At 36.4% G+C, this 18,147-nt stretch overlaps 1 long non-coding RNA gene across 5 annotated transcripts in view; it reads right to left on the bottom strand.

The window, feature by feature from the left end:
• The window catches only part of LOC150094609 (uncharacterized), a 944,400-nt gene that overhangs the window by 822,262 nt on the left and 103,991 nt on the right, over positions 1-18,147 (bottom strand). The gene's annotated exons all lie outside the window — the stretch shown is intronic.

Below are 18,147 nucleotides of genomic sequence, written 5' to 3'. Positions count from 1 at the left end.
GATTTTATGAAAACAATTATAGATTGATCCTCTGAAGCAAAAATATTCCACTCCAGGGATACAATAAAAAAAATTTAATTTTTACCCTAATTTTGATATTTTATCCAACACGTACTTACAGTGTGTGTGTATATTTCGAAAGTTGCAGCAGTACGCCACACGATTTCAAGCCAATAACATGGAAAATAGAACCCGTCCCCCCACTACTACTTGAACTTTCTGAAGAATTAGTTCTTAATTTTCTCTACTACCGCAGGTTACAGATCTCTCTGTGATCAAGGATTTATCAAAGAAAATTGTCAGTAACCTTTGCTGACTGGAAATTGATTTCTTCGATGTAAGAAAAACAAATGGTTTAGCTGTCTGCTCGGTTGCATTTTTGACCAAAAATGTTGATACCTTTGCGATAAAGGCGTTATTTTCTATCTGAGGAGATGTATTCAGATATTAAGTATGACTGCTATTCTCATATCACTATACAAAAGTGAAAAATAACACTTATTCTGATATTAGAACAAAAAGTATTATTCGTTGTTGAATATCGCGAACACTCCACTAGTTGTCTCTACCTGGAAATCATAAAACGTCATTTGCGAAGCACCAGGCAATACAGTCGAGGCAACTACGCCCTTATTGATATTGATACTCGCAATTAATACTCGGTATTGTATTAATTGCGATTTATATATATACACGGCGGCTCGTGCATGGGCACTGCGGAATTGCAGCACCTCCATTTTTTTTTCGATATATAAATATAGTTATTAATTTACTTATACAAGTAATTAAATTGTATTGATTAAAAATACAATTCTCTTATTTTGTATAAAAAATAATAAAAAAAAAAATAATTGTTGCACTTATGAGGGCGAATGACGCTAGCAGCACTGTGTTTACCACAGTGTCATATTGCTACGCGCGCAAGCATATGCACGTCATAGTGAGATGCGAGCTATTAGCGTAATGCGGCACTGTCCGTCGCGCAGTTCCACTGTTGTTTATATGCTGTTTGCACCAGTAGTAGAGGGTAGTGTACGTAGTGCTTATCGTGTTTACTCCGTCTCTTTAAATATTTGGTTACAATTAAAGACATAACATTTGCAATAGTAATTTGAAAGTAATTTTGAATTTAACAAACTGTATAATTTTATCGATAATAAACAATATTTTTTTCAGTTACCAAACAAAGTTATTAATTTTGTTTTTTTTTTTAAATTTTTACCATAATTTTGATATTTTATCCAAACACGTATATTTCGAAAGTTGCCGCAGTACTCCACACGATTTCAAGCCACCAGCCGCCACTGTGTGTGTGTGTGTATATCCTTTCCCAGGCGGTTTCAGTGGGATTTAAAATTCTCATTAAACCTGCAAGCAGAAAAGTTGCTTCTTCCGGTATCAGACAAGCTAACTTACTGAAGTCTTCATTACGGTTCCATGCGACTTAGAAAGGAATTGAACCCGAGCCTTACCAGCCGAGGGGCGAATGTGTAGTCCTATTGTTGAATTCCTTGTATACTCGTCTGTGAAAGCGCAAGAATAGCTCATTTGATTACAGTGATTACAAACGTGTCCATTTGTCACTTAAATCACCCTTATGCATCCGAAATGAGAGAATAAACAGGATGTTAAGAAGAGTCCAATCGATAATTCAATTTAACTCATTTGTTGTACTTTATCTTCCTATTTTAAAATACGAAATTATCTCCCGGGATGATTACTGTGATTACGGAGTAACTCCGATCAAAACACGTTCGCATTTTTGTTCTAAATTACCAAAGTAACACGAGAATTACACGCTTAGTGACACGTTTCTGTTTGTTCGCTCATTTAATGAAATTAATTTAACACTTTCTTGACGTTCTGTCAGTTAAAGATTTATGTAATCACTTGTGCGGAAGGAATCTTGACAGCTTGAGAGAAAGTGTGAGGGAAAACATGGAAAAGAAGACTTGTAATTTTAACAGGAACTGATGGCATAGCCAATCCTCGAAGAGTTAAACTCATAAAATTAGATTTATTACACCTTACATAACAGGAAAAAAAATTCACAGCTGCCCATTTAGTGCTTCTGAAGGAATGGCATTAGGCTAAGACAAAGGATTTAGCTTCAGGAACTAACTTTTAAAGGCGCAATTTCAACAGCTACTTCTCCTATTGCAACTAAGAATTATCTCGTAATGAAAACACGAACACAGGTGAAATTATTGTGAGGAAAAACTTAATTTGAATTTCTCAATGTTAATATGTTAGCTATTCGAAAACTAAAAAATTCCTATTCACGTGATAAGCAGACCTAAATGGTTCCTCTCTTTTAAGCAATGAAGCTTTGGTTATAAAAATTTTAAAGCTCAGCACAAGTTCTTGACGTATACTAATATCTTTAGATGTTTACCATTTCTTATGTAAATATTTACCGAAATATATTACAGCAAGGTAGCATAAAATCTTTATTTTGCAACCAAGCAACAGTAAATAAAACATTGTTTGCCAGATCTTTCATATTAATAGCCTCCAAATGTAAGTCAATATGAAATGTTCGTTTTAAACAGTGCAAACATCCGTTTTCTTTTTACTATTTTGAAATTAAGAGTTTATGCTATCATTTTTGAAATATACATTTGGTTGAATCAGTCAAGCGTGAAGCCTTTCGAGGCTCTTTCATTTTTAAACAAACAGTTGTTTTAAATATCGAGGTCCCTAAAAAGAAAACACAACAACAAGTCGGGTTCAGTCAGGCAAACAAAGAGAGTTGAAAGATTATTGAACATTAAATTAGATTCTTTTCAAGCTACTCCATGGTGTATTATTGGAAATGACAATTCTGTCCCAGTTTTGAATGAAAATCATGATTGTATTTTACTTGTGTTGACTGATGAACAGGGTTTATTCTCTTACAAAGGAAAGAAAACTACTTACATTGGAAAACTTTCGTATAGGGAAGGAATTATGGACGTAACTTAGATAAACATGCCGAAAGAAAGTTGAAAAGAGAATGGAAGACATATTTATGATTTTGAAATACAGCTTAAATCCCTAATGGCCTACAGATGTAAGTCAAACCCTTTGATATCGAATACGAACCAAATTCTTTCTTTATGAGAAGTGGCAACAATATTCTTTTCACCATGAAGATGTCAAACAAGGGATCTGTAAATCGAAGACTTAAGATTTAAAAAAATGTATAGTGAAAATCTTTTGATAAAAATATGTATGGAAGTTAATACTAATTTAGCAAATCGCTAAGCATACTATCTTAAAATTGAATTTCATCCTATCCCTGTGGCACATTTGGTGCGTGTTTTCATACCAAATGATTATCAGTGGAAGCGCCCTTATTCTTCTTCTTCTGCAGCTTCTCCCATTTAAATGGGGGTCACTGTTGAAGATGAGTCTCCTCCACATCTTTCTGTCTTCGGATGTCACCATATCCAAATTCTTCATCCTCAAGTCCTCTTCTACCAGCTCCCACCATCTCTTCTTTGGCCACCCACACTTCCCCCTTCCTTGCACATCCATCTGCATGACCCTTCTTCCCACATATTCGTCCTCATCACATGACCAAACCATCTCAACCTTGCCTCCTGTATCTTCGCTCCTAAGTTCGTAACTTTCACTGTTCCCCTGACATAGTCATTTCTCAGACGATCCTTGTTTGATCACACCGCACATCCACCTAAGCATTCTCATCTCTGCTACTTCCATCCTACTGATGTTATTTTTCCTCAGGGCCACAGTTTCTATAGCATACGTCATAGCTGGCCTCACTACTGTCCTATAGATTTTTCCTTTCAGAATGATCGGCACCCTCTTATCGCATAACACTCCAGCCATCTCCCTCCAGTTCCTCCAACCCGCTTGTATCCTGTATCCCACTTCCTTCTCAGCTCCTCAATCTTCTTCCACTGCTGAACCTAAGTATCTAAAGTCCCTCTACTTCCTGATGATTTCCGTCCAGCTTAGGATCTGTCTCCTGGCCGCCACCCACTGTGCAACACATATACGCTGTCTTATTTCTGCTCAGTCTCATACCTCTCTCTTCCAGTACTTTTCTCCATCTTTCCAGTTTAGTTCCCGCTTCTTCTCTTGAATCTGCACACAGCAAGATGTCATCTGCATACAACATTGCATCTTCTCTCACCACCTCCATCACACTGTTAAACAGAAACTGACTTAATGCTGACCCTTGATGCAAGCCAGCTGTTACTTGAAAACTTTCTGTCTGTCCCAGACAGGTCCGAACACCTGTCTTCACATTTCTGTACATCTCCCGCACAAACCTGACATATTTCTCAGAAACCGTCTTCTCCCTCAGACACCTCCAGACTTCTTGCCTTGGCACTCTATCGTATGTTTTCTCCAGATCAATAAATGGCAGTGTAGCTCCCGTTGTTTTTATCGAAACTTTTCCATCATCTGCCATAACCCAAAGATAGCATCTTGTTGATCTACCAGGCATGAAACCAAATTGTTCCTTTGCAATCTTCACCTCCTTCCTCAATCTTCCATCAAGAACCCTTTCTAGGATTTTCATTGTGTGGGACATCAACTTTATTCCTCTGTAATTTTTAGTCTTGTGCATCCCCTTTACCCTTTTAGATGGGGACGAGAGTACTCTCCCTCCATTCCTTGGGTATATTTTCCTGTTGGCAAACTTTCATGAACAGGTCCCACAGCAGGCCAATTCCCTCTTCCCCCAGTGCCTTCCATGCCTCCACTGGAATCCTGTCGGGGCCCACCGATTTTCCATTCCTCATCCTCTTCATGGCCTCCGTCACTTCCACTCTACTGATATTCTGCACCATCCCCTCAGAAGGCTGCTCATCTTCTGTGAGTCCTTGCATTTTCCTCATTCAAAAGTCCCTCAAAGTATATTTTCCATCTGTTTCTTATGTCCACTTCCCTCCATAATACTCTTCCTTCAGCGTCTTTGATCTGCCTCATATGTAAGATGTCCTTTGCTGCTTTATTTCTACATATCGCTAGTTGGTAAATTTTTCTGTCCTTCCTTTGTTTCTAATTAATCATACATACAGATCTTGATATACCATGGCCTTTGCCTGTGGCACAACTCTCTTGGCTTTTTGCTTTCTCTCTCTGTGCACCTCTGTCCTCTTCCACTCTTGACTCATCCCACTTCTGCTTTGCCTTCCTCTTAGCTGTCATTACCACTTGTACATTATTATTCCACCACCTTCTGCTCTCTAATCCTTCCAGATGTCTCACCAAGCACCTCGATTGCATAGCTCAGGATTACTTTTGAATTATGTTTCCACCAATCTTGTACACTTTCCAGTCCATCCGAAATCCTCTCTAACACCCTCTCCCTAAAACGATTCCTCACACTCTTTTAAGCGAAAACCACTTAATTGTCTTCATCCCATGGCATCCTGAGGTTCTTATCTTCAATCTTCTTTTAAAGTCTGAGCACAGCAGTCGGTGTTGCTGTGCTACTTGATCTGTTGGAATTACTTTACAATTTGTCACAACCTTAAGATGTTTTCTTCTAGTCAAAATGTAGTCAATTTGTGAACTGTTGTTACCACTCCTAAATGTTATCAAACGTTTTTCCCTCTTGTAGAAAAACGAGTTCACAATTGTCAGATCAAACGCCACTGCAAAGTCCACAACCCTCTCTCCTTCCTGGTTCATCATTCCCACTGCTGGAAGCGCCCTTATTACATTTGTTAAATGTTGTTAAATGAGAAAATCGTAACGTAATGGGAGCGAGTTGAGACCTAAAACGTCTCGAGATTTCTCTTTTGTATATTTTAGTCGGAGTCATTATTCTGAAATAGCGTTTCTTACGATGAAATGTAGTTATTGTATCTTTAGTACTGAATAATTGTAATATAGATGGAATGAAATATTGCCTTTGATATTTTAGCTTCAGTTTTTATTTTGATTCATGAGGCTTAAAGGGGAAAACCTATTTGTTTATTATCTGCGTTGAGTTCGCACCAAGCTTAAAATAGTTAATGTGATGGGGGATAAAAGTAATGCTTTGTTTTCCCCTATTCGCTACCTGAAACTTTACACATCAATGAGTGAACAGTTATACTTGTTCCATTACAACGAGTGGGGGCAGCACATAAGTAGTTCAAAATGGCGGCTGCTTTAGATGAACTTGCGAACAAGAAAGTGAAAACTGAATCTACAGAAAATGTGAATATTCTGTATTCTGTGAATTGCAAATTCTCCCGCTTATGAAAACTGTGAATGGGGAGGATATTACTGACGTCACCACTTTAAGAGGGGTGAAACCGGATCACTTTGGACTTTTTCAGAGCAGTATGGAGACGTTGCAGATATTGACAAAGGACGCAATCAATACCTGAGCCCAGCAGACATATGAATGGGGTTCACCTCCTCCAGGACAACGCAGGGTCCTGGAGGAGGTGAACGTTTGCATGTGAGCAGTTTGCGCACAAGAGTTGCAACTATACCATTTTATATAAGCTAAGCTGATCCCCTCCCCCATCGTACTCCGGATCTGGCACCAACACTCCGACTGCCACCTGCTTGGACTACGAAAATAGCCTGATCGACCTCAAAATCGTACCCCAAGGGAGCCATTTTGAGGTCGATGAGGAGCCGAAACAAACTAGGAGTTTTGATTTCGGAATAAACACTTTTATGGGAGTACAGACGTTACTGAAAAAAAAAATGGTAAGGCGCTCGAAAGATAGTTTATGCATCTAAAAGTTATTGGTAAATAAATCATTCTTTGTTCTGTGGGAAAAACTGGACAGAACTTGCGTATTGTCCCTCATAATTAGAGCAGTACTAAGCTCCAATACTAATCATTGGCGGCTATTATTAACGGTAGCATCTTCATCTGTGAAATCATTACTTAACATTGGCTAAGAGTAGCTAAAAGGAGTCTTTGTGTCATTTGTATAACGATACTGACTGGAAGGGCGAGCAAATTGCTTTTCATGTTCCCCTTTATCTGCTAAGAAAGGTTTTACTTCGTTATGGGGAGTTTATGCTTGCTCTTCGAGAGCTGTTAATTTAGGCGTGATCAGTCGATTGCTTTTGGTCTTTGTACATGCAGTGGTCGTTTTCGTTATATTCTGTAGCTTATTTGATGAGTTAGTTTGAATGTGTGGCGGCATCAGAGAAGTGCTTTACTATTGAGGGGAGAAGGGAAGGGATGTCTGGGTTTGGTATCTCAGTGGGTCTGTTCGTTCCAAATGAACCATGGTGCATCCAATATCACGCGGAGGCACTTATGTTGCACTCTTTGCAGTCATTGGATGTTAGATCTGGCTGTGCGACTCCAATCCGGTGAGATGTATGTTACTGCCATCTTGTAGAGTAGTAGTTTATTTCTTGGGTTAATCATGGGTATAGTTGTGCGATTGCTTTGGTTGCATTCAGAAAGACGAGTTTAATGGGATCAGTGAAACAGACCTTTGTCCAGATAAACGCCGAGATATTTTGTTCCTGTGTGCAATAGGATTCTGATGTTGAACATTTGTATGTTTCCTTCTGGTGAAGAATATGCTCTCGCTTTTCTTGAACGTTTACTTTGAGTATCCATTTAGTATACCAGTTATCTAAGGTGTGTATGCGTCGTTTTAAGTATTTCATTTAAAACCATTTACTATGCACAGAAAGTCATGAGGTATTATTCCTTTCCAAAACATCAATGCTTATTAAATCGTGTAATTAATTTCAGATGCTGCTTTGTCTTTATTTTCCTATTGCTTTAAAATTCGACTTTTAATCTCTTATTCAATAAATCAGATAAATGAAATGTTGCATATTATTTTTAAACAGGCTATCGATATACATACATTCAAAGCAACAACAAAAAATCATTGAGGTTTATTTCTAAACAGGAGGAAAGGTATCTTCTGGTCATTACTGTTTCAATCAGCAAAGAACTTGATGAATGTTTCACAAGAAATTGAACGATCTAAGATATTTAATGTTGCCAACTTACTAAAATATATTCTTCAAAATATCTTTAAAAAGGAACCAAAATTCCAAAAGAGCGACAAATATTTCATGCAATGAAAAATATTTTTATCCTAAACCTTTAAGACCACTTTGCGAATATCACGCGTGTTAACCGGATTACTTCTAACACTTGCAATTAAAACAAGTATGTTTGTTGCACATGATCATTATTGTTTCTCCTCCTCTATTCTGATACTGCTGAAGGACTTTCCACCTCACGTAAGACAATCATTACACAGTTTGATTAGCACTTTCCGTGCGGTTAACGCTAGCAGGTCCATTAGCATGTGTTAAATCCAGACTGTCCCATGATTTCTATAAACACTGGAAGTATTCTTACTGGTGGTTAATACAATACGTTTCCCTGTTATTGCTGGCTAATAACAATTCTGGCACTCGAAACATATGTTTTCTTGCGTACAGCATAATAGGAGTTTCTGTGATTAATTAGCGAACTTAAGCAGTGATGCCTGCATTTGTATCCGGGGGAGAAAATTAGGGTGGCTGTTTACGATATAACTAAGACTGCAACATTACTGTAATCATCATGCGCACACAGTACACTAACTGTTCTTGTAATATGGAGAGCAACTCACTATTTCCTCTGTTCTGTTAATACGCTGCATACTTAAACAACCCCATGTAAACACCTGTATTTAAGAACAGGACAGAGTCAGATGAACTGTGTTTGAGAGATTACAAGCGTGTCTAAATGGTCCTCGTTTATATATTATCTTGAAGTTTGTTTCGCTCTTAACAGAGATGGATTATCGCAAAAGAGAACACTGTGTGTCTTGGGGGGGGGCTCAGAAACCGTAGAGTAGAATTACAATGTTTTGAAAGGGCTTTAGTTGTTTAGCATTATCTTCATTCTTCATCTGATTAAATCTTCATTCTTCATCTGATTAAAAGCACAAAGTAATTAAAAGCTTTCAGTATGAATATGAACATCACTTTAATCAATATTTTCTGGATCAAAATGCAACGGTTTCAGCTTCTTGTTTAGGAAGAAGAACATTTCTTTAAAATTTTGCATTCTAGAAAAATAAAATACAGAACACCGAGTTAACAGTTAACTACTTACTGAAATCGATGATGCTATTTCGCTGATGATGAATCGATGATGCTAATACAGACTGTGGAAATATCTCCAATCACGGATGGAACAAAAGTTTTATTTTATGTTCTGTCCTAATCATTTCTTTTCCTGGCATAACGATAACGTGTGCTTAATATATTCATACAAGTTTAATCAAAATTCAGAAAAAATTTAACATATTATCAACTTTTAAGTGGAGCAATAAATAAATAAAATGGAGGAAGAATAATCAAGTCAGTTTTTCGTCTTTACAATTACAGATATTGGAGGTGAAAAATAATTCCAATCTATCTTGAGATATTAGCTCTTGTCAGCATAAGGACCTAACAACCGAATGCCATCTTGACACAAAATGTTTCTAAATTAAAAACAAACGCTTGACTTTTCTAAGAAACAGTTCAATCATATTCAGGAGACTTTTTTGTGTGCATAGTTCATCTTCTGTTTATAAAAGTATACAAAATAATTTACGCAATTTCAATTATGAATTAATTATTTTAACATTTTCATAAATGATATTTCTAATGAAAATATCAAGTTCTAGGTTTAAAGTTGTGATTAGATAATTACAATTTTAATAAAATAGTTATATTATTAAAATATGTATTATTAAAATATGAGGGATAAAAAAAGTAAAGTAGACTTCAAGGTAAAAACAGCGAGAACTTCTAGATGTGTATTAATGCTAATGATGGTTTAATCTGTTTCAACTATTTTGCTGTTTTTAAGATGTTATTAGAAAAGCATGCAGAGTAAGATGACATGAATACATTTTATACTTTTATAAACAAGGGCTTCTAAGCCTCACTTCTTTGATAATCCATGCATACCACGACAATAATCATACGATATAATAGTAATGCAAAAATCAATGCAATGAAGTCAATACTGTACATAGAACCAAATTTAACTTTAGAATATTTTCTTTATAGCTAAAGACCATCTTGAAGTGTCCAGTATTTCTACACTAAGATAAGCAGGAATACAAACCTCTAAAAAGGAATAAAACATGCTTCCAATAAAATAATAATTAAAAAAAAAACATATCTCCCATACAGCAGCAAAGAATAAATCATAAAATCAGGACAAAAATGATCTGGTGATTCTTATTCATCACAAAAATCATCTTCACATGCTGTTAGTAATCCATCGCTAATTAACTGCTGCTTTGTTACATCAACGAAAGAAGACCACGCATGCTGCGAATATAACGAGAAACCGTATACAAATTTATAGAATTTCTCATATTTGTTTTTGGTTGAGAACCCCCCCCCCCCCCCCATTAAAGAAATGCCGAAATATATGTAAGAAAGTTATTTACTTTGATATCTTCATCACTGAAATTTTAATAAGGTGAAATGTAAAACTTTTATGGCTGAAGAACTGAAGTGTGTGCAAACGGATGGCTTTCGAATATTTAGCGGAGTTTTGCCCAGGGAACAAATTGCGCCCAGCTTAAATCTCAATGACATATTTATTTTTCTTTCTACCATTTATTACAAAATAAACTGTTTTCAAAATTCCTTCTATAATAAGTTTTTGTGGTTTCGCTTTGCATACCACGAAAGTTTATTTTAAACGCACTTTCGGACGATTAGTTTTAGGCGTAACAGATACGATATCTTTCACCAGTAATGCATAATAAATCGCATCACTAGTTGAAATGTTAACAGAAGAGCATTAAATGTCTTTAGTATAGAAATATCCTTGTCTTTATGCGACAGAAAAAGCTTCAGAAGTCTGCCAGCTGTAAGTCTACAGATATATCAGCAATATTTATCTTTGCACGTAAAATGAAAATAACGATGTGCTTGGTCAAGAGATTAATGAGATGTGTAGTTGCCCATTCCAAAGCTCGTGTGTTATATATAAGTTGTGGAAACCTTCTGCGTATGTGTATGATATGCAAGTGGGATTCTAAATGAAATCAGAAGTGTGTCCTTAGTTTCATTCTCTTATTTCGAGTGTAATAACTTGTTTAATACATCAGTTGGCGATTAACTGAAGCGGTTTATTACAGATACGATGGCGCAGATTCCGAAATAGAAACGATCTCATAATATGCCGATCGGAAGCACCACCTATTCGAGATTAAATAACCAACGTTACGCTTGGCATGCTAGAGTCCAAAACATTTATTTAAGGTTAAGGATTTCACCATCAGCAGAAAAAGTGGATCCCGTGCCTTCTACACGTTAATATCTACCTGTTCGATGTATTGACCACCCATTACAGCATTTCAAGGGAGACTACGAGTTGTAAGAATTAGGTGACCACATTTGTAAAGGATTAGAACTGATTTTAATTTCACTAAAACCAGTCAACTGTGACTGAACCCAGTTACTCTTAGTTCAATAGCACTTATGTTTTTCGGACTATTGCCCTTCATTTGGAAATACCTAGGTTTGAATCCCTTTTACAATGCAAGGAATCTTCCTGAACGAGTTTAGAATTGTCGATGAATTAGTCGAACTTATTAAGAGTTGAATGGATTTTTCCCTGCAGAAACATTCAGGTCTTCTTGAAAAACAAAGCGTTTAGAAAACAGTAAAAGATAAAATATTGGCATCATCGCAGCCTTAGTTAGTTTGGCCATAATTCTAACTAAAACAAATAATTGAGAGAGAGAGAGAGAGTGGATCGATAAGGAAACGGAGAAAGCTTAGAAGTTACATTACGGAGAGATCTCAGTGAGTAAGGAATATAATGGCTTTTTGCTTTGCCATAATTCAGTACTTAACGAGTGTTCACACTCCCATTAATAGAGAAATAGATCTCGTTTATCAAATGCTGTGAACCGAATTTCCAGCGCAAATTTGTTGCCTGTTCATCACCAGCGCTTCAAGCGAGTGCCATTCATATTGAATAAACAGTAAAGTACAGTGCAGTTAATTTACCATAATGCACCATATAGCATGGAATTACCCTGAAGGTAATAATACTTCCACGTGGGCATTTCTTTCTAGGGAATGAACTGACATTAGCTGTCTTGTCTACACCGGCAACACAATTTATCAATTGACCATTTCGCATGTGATTTTGACTCGGTATTCCTTAGTCTTAGTATTATTTCTTAATTACTGGCTGCTCTGATCAGGAAACAGCGAGAGAAGCGTCTTTTCTGCAATTTCTTCTCACATCTCCCATTTAATTTAAAACCTACAATGCACAAGCAATACGAAGGAATATTACACAGCACCACTTTTTCCCCTAGCGGAAAAAATTCATACTACTTTGGCTGATCTCTTATTTTACACCAAGGTGATGTCATAATTCGAGATAATTCGATATTCTGATAAGCACGTTTTACTAACTGCTGCGTTACACGCGACTGATGTCTATACAGAAATGTTATTTCCTGGTGGAATTTGCGACGCAAGAAATTTTACCCGAGTTCACAGGGTTTAAGAATTAGTCTAAAATCTTTAATATTCTGATTTTTTAATTAAAAAATGAAACTAAAATGAAAGAAATATTATGGATCCATCCATATTTTATAGCCAAATATTGAAAGAAAAGTTTCGAACTTGATCAGATTGAAAGATACGTGCTTTGTCCAGGATCCTTATATTGTTTACTACCGACAGTTCACTTACAATGGATTTGTGTTCAATAACAGAATTGCTGTCATTCAACACAAGAGTTTTGGCTTCAGATTTCTGCAGGTTCTCTGAGGGGGGGACCAATAGTTCGAAACTGTCAGGCCAGTGAAACCTGATGTAAGTGCTAATAAAAGGAGAATATGCTGTCTTCCAGGCAGAGTTCATGTCTTTAGCAGTGCAAGTTAAAGCAACTTCGATACTAAGGATTCGCAAAGTCTCATCAATTTCGAAAGAACTTTTGTGTATTTCTGTATTTGGCTATAAAACATGGATGGATCCATAATATCCTCAACTATAATATTTTATTTACGCCAAATTTAAACCTTTCTTCTCCACACTAGTAAAAGTTGTCACTGAATCAAATGTAATTCAAACATTATCAATCTTAATACATTAATATTGGGAACCCGGATGTGACGATCGCTTTAAAAGGAGCACGTACGTTATAATTCTCAAACTTTTCCCTATCGTAATGCTCAGAAAATTAGTTGGGTGTAAAGGAACAATTAAATCAACTGTGTAAATCAAGTGGAAGAGAGAACTGAGGAAATGATTCAATGCCGAAGTCTTTAATAATAAGGCCGTAATTAATCGTTCATTAAGCAGCACGCACTCCGCTCTCCAACGCAGTAGGTATTGCTAATTATTACTTTCCATTGCATGCAAAATTGTCTTCGGGAGATTTTTTTTTATTATTATTGAGTGAGGAGATGAAGCAATTCGCACGAATGGTTCCTCCCAGGCTACCCAAGTGATTATTCCTCTGGTAGCAACCAGAACTTGGAATAGTTAAATTAGAACTGTTTCGAAACCTCCTTCATGCAGAACTGTAATTATTCCTGCGGACACGCTTTACAAAGAGACGAGTTAGGGGAGGCAGATGATATATAATAAGGGACAAATTAGCAGTAACGAGATGCTACGAGCTCCACAGGTAATTAACCGATAGCGCGCATCAAGTGGAATGACATACAGGGTCATATACAGAGGAGAAGCGGAAACTAACTTGACACAACAAATGGAAGCGTGTGTGCGCGCGCGCGCGACATACCACCACGAGCAATTCGATTTCAAGGAATTTTGAATCTCTAAGAAACCTAGTTAGCGAAGATGGCCGGAAAGACAATTCGGCACCGATAAATATCGACGTTCTCAAGTGAATTAGCGATGCTGATAGCATGACAATTGCATTTAACGCACCAATAAATTAACAGATGTAGTACAAGAATAAGGAACATCCAATTGATTCCAGGAATCGCGAGATATGCCTTAATTACCACGAATACTTACGATTTTAGTGAAGCCAAGTTAGACAACTAACACGTATTATACACACGAACAGAATGATAAAGGATTACCTCTCATAAATATGCAAAAGAGCAAGTGACACCTATCTTTAGACTGTTACCGTGACACGTTCTGATTGGTTTGTCTTTATTAAAACGTTTTTCGTTCGTGACAGGTTATTTCCTCAGTCCTGATCCCTTTAGCAATACAAATGAGGTTTGACATTAAACACAAACCCGAAGTGAATATCAAGCAATGCGTGGTTTTACGAAGAACTCTTCTTTGATTCTTACCTCGTAGTATTCTATTGGGAATGAATGATAGCTTAAATAGTCTTTGTACACGATCAAAGCAATTGCAGTAAGCTGTTTTTGTTACATTTTCCTCATACTAGCATGAAATGAAACGTAATGAAAGGATGAGGAATATATAACCTTAACTAAAGTTGATTCCTCCTCCCATACTGAGCATTGCTAGTTGTGCAGGAAAGCACCGGCAAAAATGACTAAAAATATTGGTTTCGTATTCTTTAGGAAGCAGAGGGTTATTTAACGTGTCTCCAGACAGGATAATCTTAGTCTCGGATTTTAGCCTAGAAAAAGAAGTACTCCCGTCAAATAAGGAAGCTTTGTACTCATTACTGGTCGATGAACCATAACCTTTCATCAAGAAATGAAGCTCCTTCTCAAATCAGACCTCTGAGGAGACCTTTTCGTTATCTGAAAGCTGCATTAGACGAACTTATTTTGATATGAAGTTTGGGAAGCTGCAGAGATGTAATGAGATGCCTAACTAGAACGAAAAGAAGCTTTGCATAGATAACGCGAATTTGATACTACAAAACATTGCCTAATTAATTAGTTCCATGTTCCGTGCATTAATTAAGTGGGGTACCGAATCCAACAGCAAGCTCGTTATTTCTTATTGATTATGGTAATAAACAAAAGGGTATCAGAAAGGGAGTGACTTTAACAACTTCGTAAAGAAATTCCGTATCGACCGTCTGGACGTATGAGATTAGAAGTCCATTCTGCAAGTATGAAATTAGCCAAGGCTGGAAAAGGGAAAACAATAAAATGAAATTTGAAAATAGATATACGCGCTGCATGCAGCTTGTATTAAAATATTGTTGTCGGCACGCGTCCAACAATTAACAAATATTCGATTCAAATTTATTACATAAAGATAATGTGTATTCATTATTTTTAATGCATATGCATTCTTTTAATTTCACGACTCTGTTTATTGATTTGATTCAAGTAACAGATCTATTTTTACCTGTGGTAAAACCTGAAGAATATTTTATTCAGTAAATCTATAACGGTAGTAAATACGATATCCTTAATATTCATTATTTTTAATGCCGAAATGTTGCTGTACGATCTTTAAAAAAGAAAGGAAAAAAAATTAGCATGTGACCACCAATCGATCGATTGTGAGGAAGTCGCATAAAGCTCAACACGACCTTACCGACAGCACTGTGCATTTACGGACTGCTCAACTTACAAGTAATGTCCGATAGAAACAGAAGAGATAGTGACGCCACATGATTGACAAATACCAACTTATTAGATAACTGCTAATGACAACGGCAGTTCTACACCCCCTCCCCTCCTCCCACATTGCCTTTAAAGACCGACAACTGATTTCAAGCATATTACGAGTTATTTGGATTGACAGCAGATCCAATGAAAGGTATGAAGTCAGTGTGTTCTGTCAGCTAATTAGTGTGTTCTTTGGCCTGCTTGCCTGTTTTGTTGGATGAAAAACTCGTCTACGACACGAATGTTAACGACATTATATTTACATTTTCATACAATATTACAGTTATATATTTCATTCGCACTATTAACGGCAAGAACTTGCCGTTAATAGTGCGAATTAATAGAGCAATTGCGTACACAAGTACTTGTGTACGCAATTGCTATTCCATGAGTAAATATTTCACAATTAGAATTAAACTAGTGAAATATGGGATACGGGCATAATATCACATTCTTACTTCTAGAGAAGTGAAACTTAAGTATATGTTTCCTTATTAAGGAAAAAATCTTAAATGCGATGCAGTGGAATCTTTCCATGAGCTTCAAAGTTAAAAGCGACCTCTCTTTTAGGATTTAAGAAGTGAAATACCGAGTGCTGTTAGTGAATCAAACAGCAGCAACAAAAACAATTAAATTGTACCCAAATGAATAACTATAATTCAATATCTTACATAGATGTTAATAGTTTCTTCAATTTAAAAACAAATAATCTTAAACAGCCGATATCATAATTATAATCGTATTGTGGTTCAATTCGTATCAAAATTAATAACGATTACAGCGTCCTATTTGGCCTTCTGAGATTGAAAGCTTTCTTATGTAAAAGATATGCATTAAGGACATTGAAAATAATAGTTTAGTCGCAAAACTTGAGTTTTCCTTAAGCATGTTAAATACTTCTTTATGATAGTTATTAATGCACTTTTTATTATTTCTTCTTTGAGCTCAGTTTCACCGCACTTAGAACGTCTTCATTGCTTGCTTTATGCTGTGTGAAGGATACTTTACAAAGGCTTCATTGACTTTTTTTCATTTAGAACGAAATCGAGAAATTCAAATTTAATAATAACACAAAGAAAAAAAAAATTGGCATTTTGCCAAAGTTCCTAATTACCTTGTGATAAAGCGTTTATTAAAGTACTTCAGTTATTATCTTGGCGTGGAATTTTATCGCCTTAAAAAGATAAGCCGTTTCTATTTCTTTTCGCCGCTGCAGCCTAAAGGGATAAGATTCCAAGAATCCATCAATACCAGCGGGCACTGACATTTTGCTGTGCACAAATACACCGCCGTCATCACTCCCCGCGACTATAATCACATTTTCGATAAATGCTGCGCTAGCGATGATTGCCACCTATCATCTCTGCCATTTATCTGGTGGAGCGCGGCGCAATCTTGTGACAGCTCCGGACGATGATTCTTGAGACCTTTTATGCAGTATTGAGAAAGTTGTCATCAATATAACAAGAATATCCGCGGACTTGTGTGTCGCATGGGGCATTCGGAAACCTGTAGGTTGTGGTGATCACTTTGTGCAAGTTTGGAGCTTCAACTCGTAAATACTTTTTCAGAATTCGAAAGATAAAGAAATACGGAAGAAAAGCGTGGCGCTCTCTCTCTCCCGTGGAATTGTTTCAGAAGCAACACCCAAAAGCTCAATTTGAAAAGGAGGAAAAAAAATATTTATATACGATTCATGGAATTTAAATGAGGTATATGCATTAGTATGCGCACGGTGACGGCTTTGTTTTTAATGACACGGGAGAGCAAACTTAATAAACTTCATTTTTTAAATTAAGGGAATATTAAATCCCACATTATTTCAAAGCCGAATAAAAAAAAACAAAAAAACTCAAAGATCGGAATCAAAGAGTTTCTTTTCGAATATAGCAAACTATAAAAGTTACGGCTGAAATAATATAATATTCCCTTAATTTAAATAATGTTACATCGCTGAAGTGAAGCCTATTGGCTCTTTATTTAAGTAATTAATGGGTGCACTTTTTGACAACTCGTATAGCAAAGTAAAGTTCTTTTCGTTATGACGTCAGTATTACCTAGTCTACCTACTCACTGATGAAACCTCAATAAAGGTTGAAACCGGTCTGAGTAGTGACCTTCCACCATAATGTATAACATGAAACATCTCCTAGGAGATGTTTTACATTATGGGTAATACTAAGAATAGTGATCAGAACTTTACCCACCTTTGCAACGAGTTGCCCTGGTGTTGAACTATGTGCTTTAGCTTACGCTACAGTCTGCCGAAACATAGTTCGCTATATTCGACATGATACTCTTTGATTTCTATCTTTGAGTTTCTTATTCGGCTTTGAAATAATGTGGGATTTAATATCCCCTTCATTTAAATAATGTTACATCGGTGAAGTGAAGCTATTGGCTCTTTATTTAAGTAATTAATAAACTTCGTTTCCATTGCGCTTAATAAGTAGTCCTAACAACTTATTAATGGAATAAAAAAACATCCGATGAACATCAAATGCACAAAGTGAGCTTTTCAACGCGCTAATAGTCAAGAGCTATATTTCAGATCTTTTTTTCAAGGTTTAATTGCAATAATGTAGAAACTTTAAAGGTTTATTACATCTTTTTAGAATTGAGATAACTTAATATTACATGAAATTTT

Source organism: Typopeltis vanoorti, chromosome 21 (assembly GCF_054136105.1).
Source record: "Typopeltis vanoorti isolate ZY-2024b chromosome 21, IOZ_Tvanoo_1.0, whole genome shotgun sequence".
Taxonomy (NCBI): domain Eukaryota; kingdom Metazoa; phylum Arthropoda; class Arachnida; order Uropygi; family Thelyphonidae; genus Typopeltis; species Typopeltis vanoorti.
The sequence above is the reverse complement of the archived record's forward strand: the minus strand, read 5'-3'. Positions and strand labels throughout refer to the sequence as shown.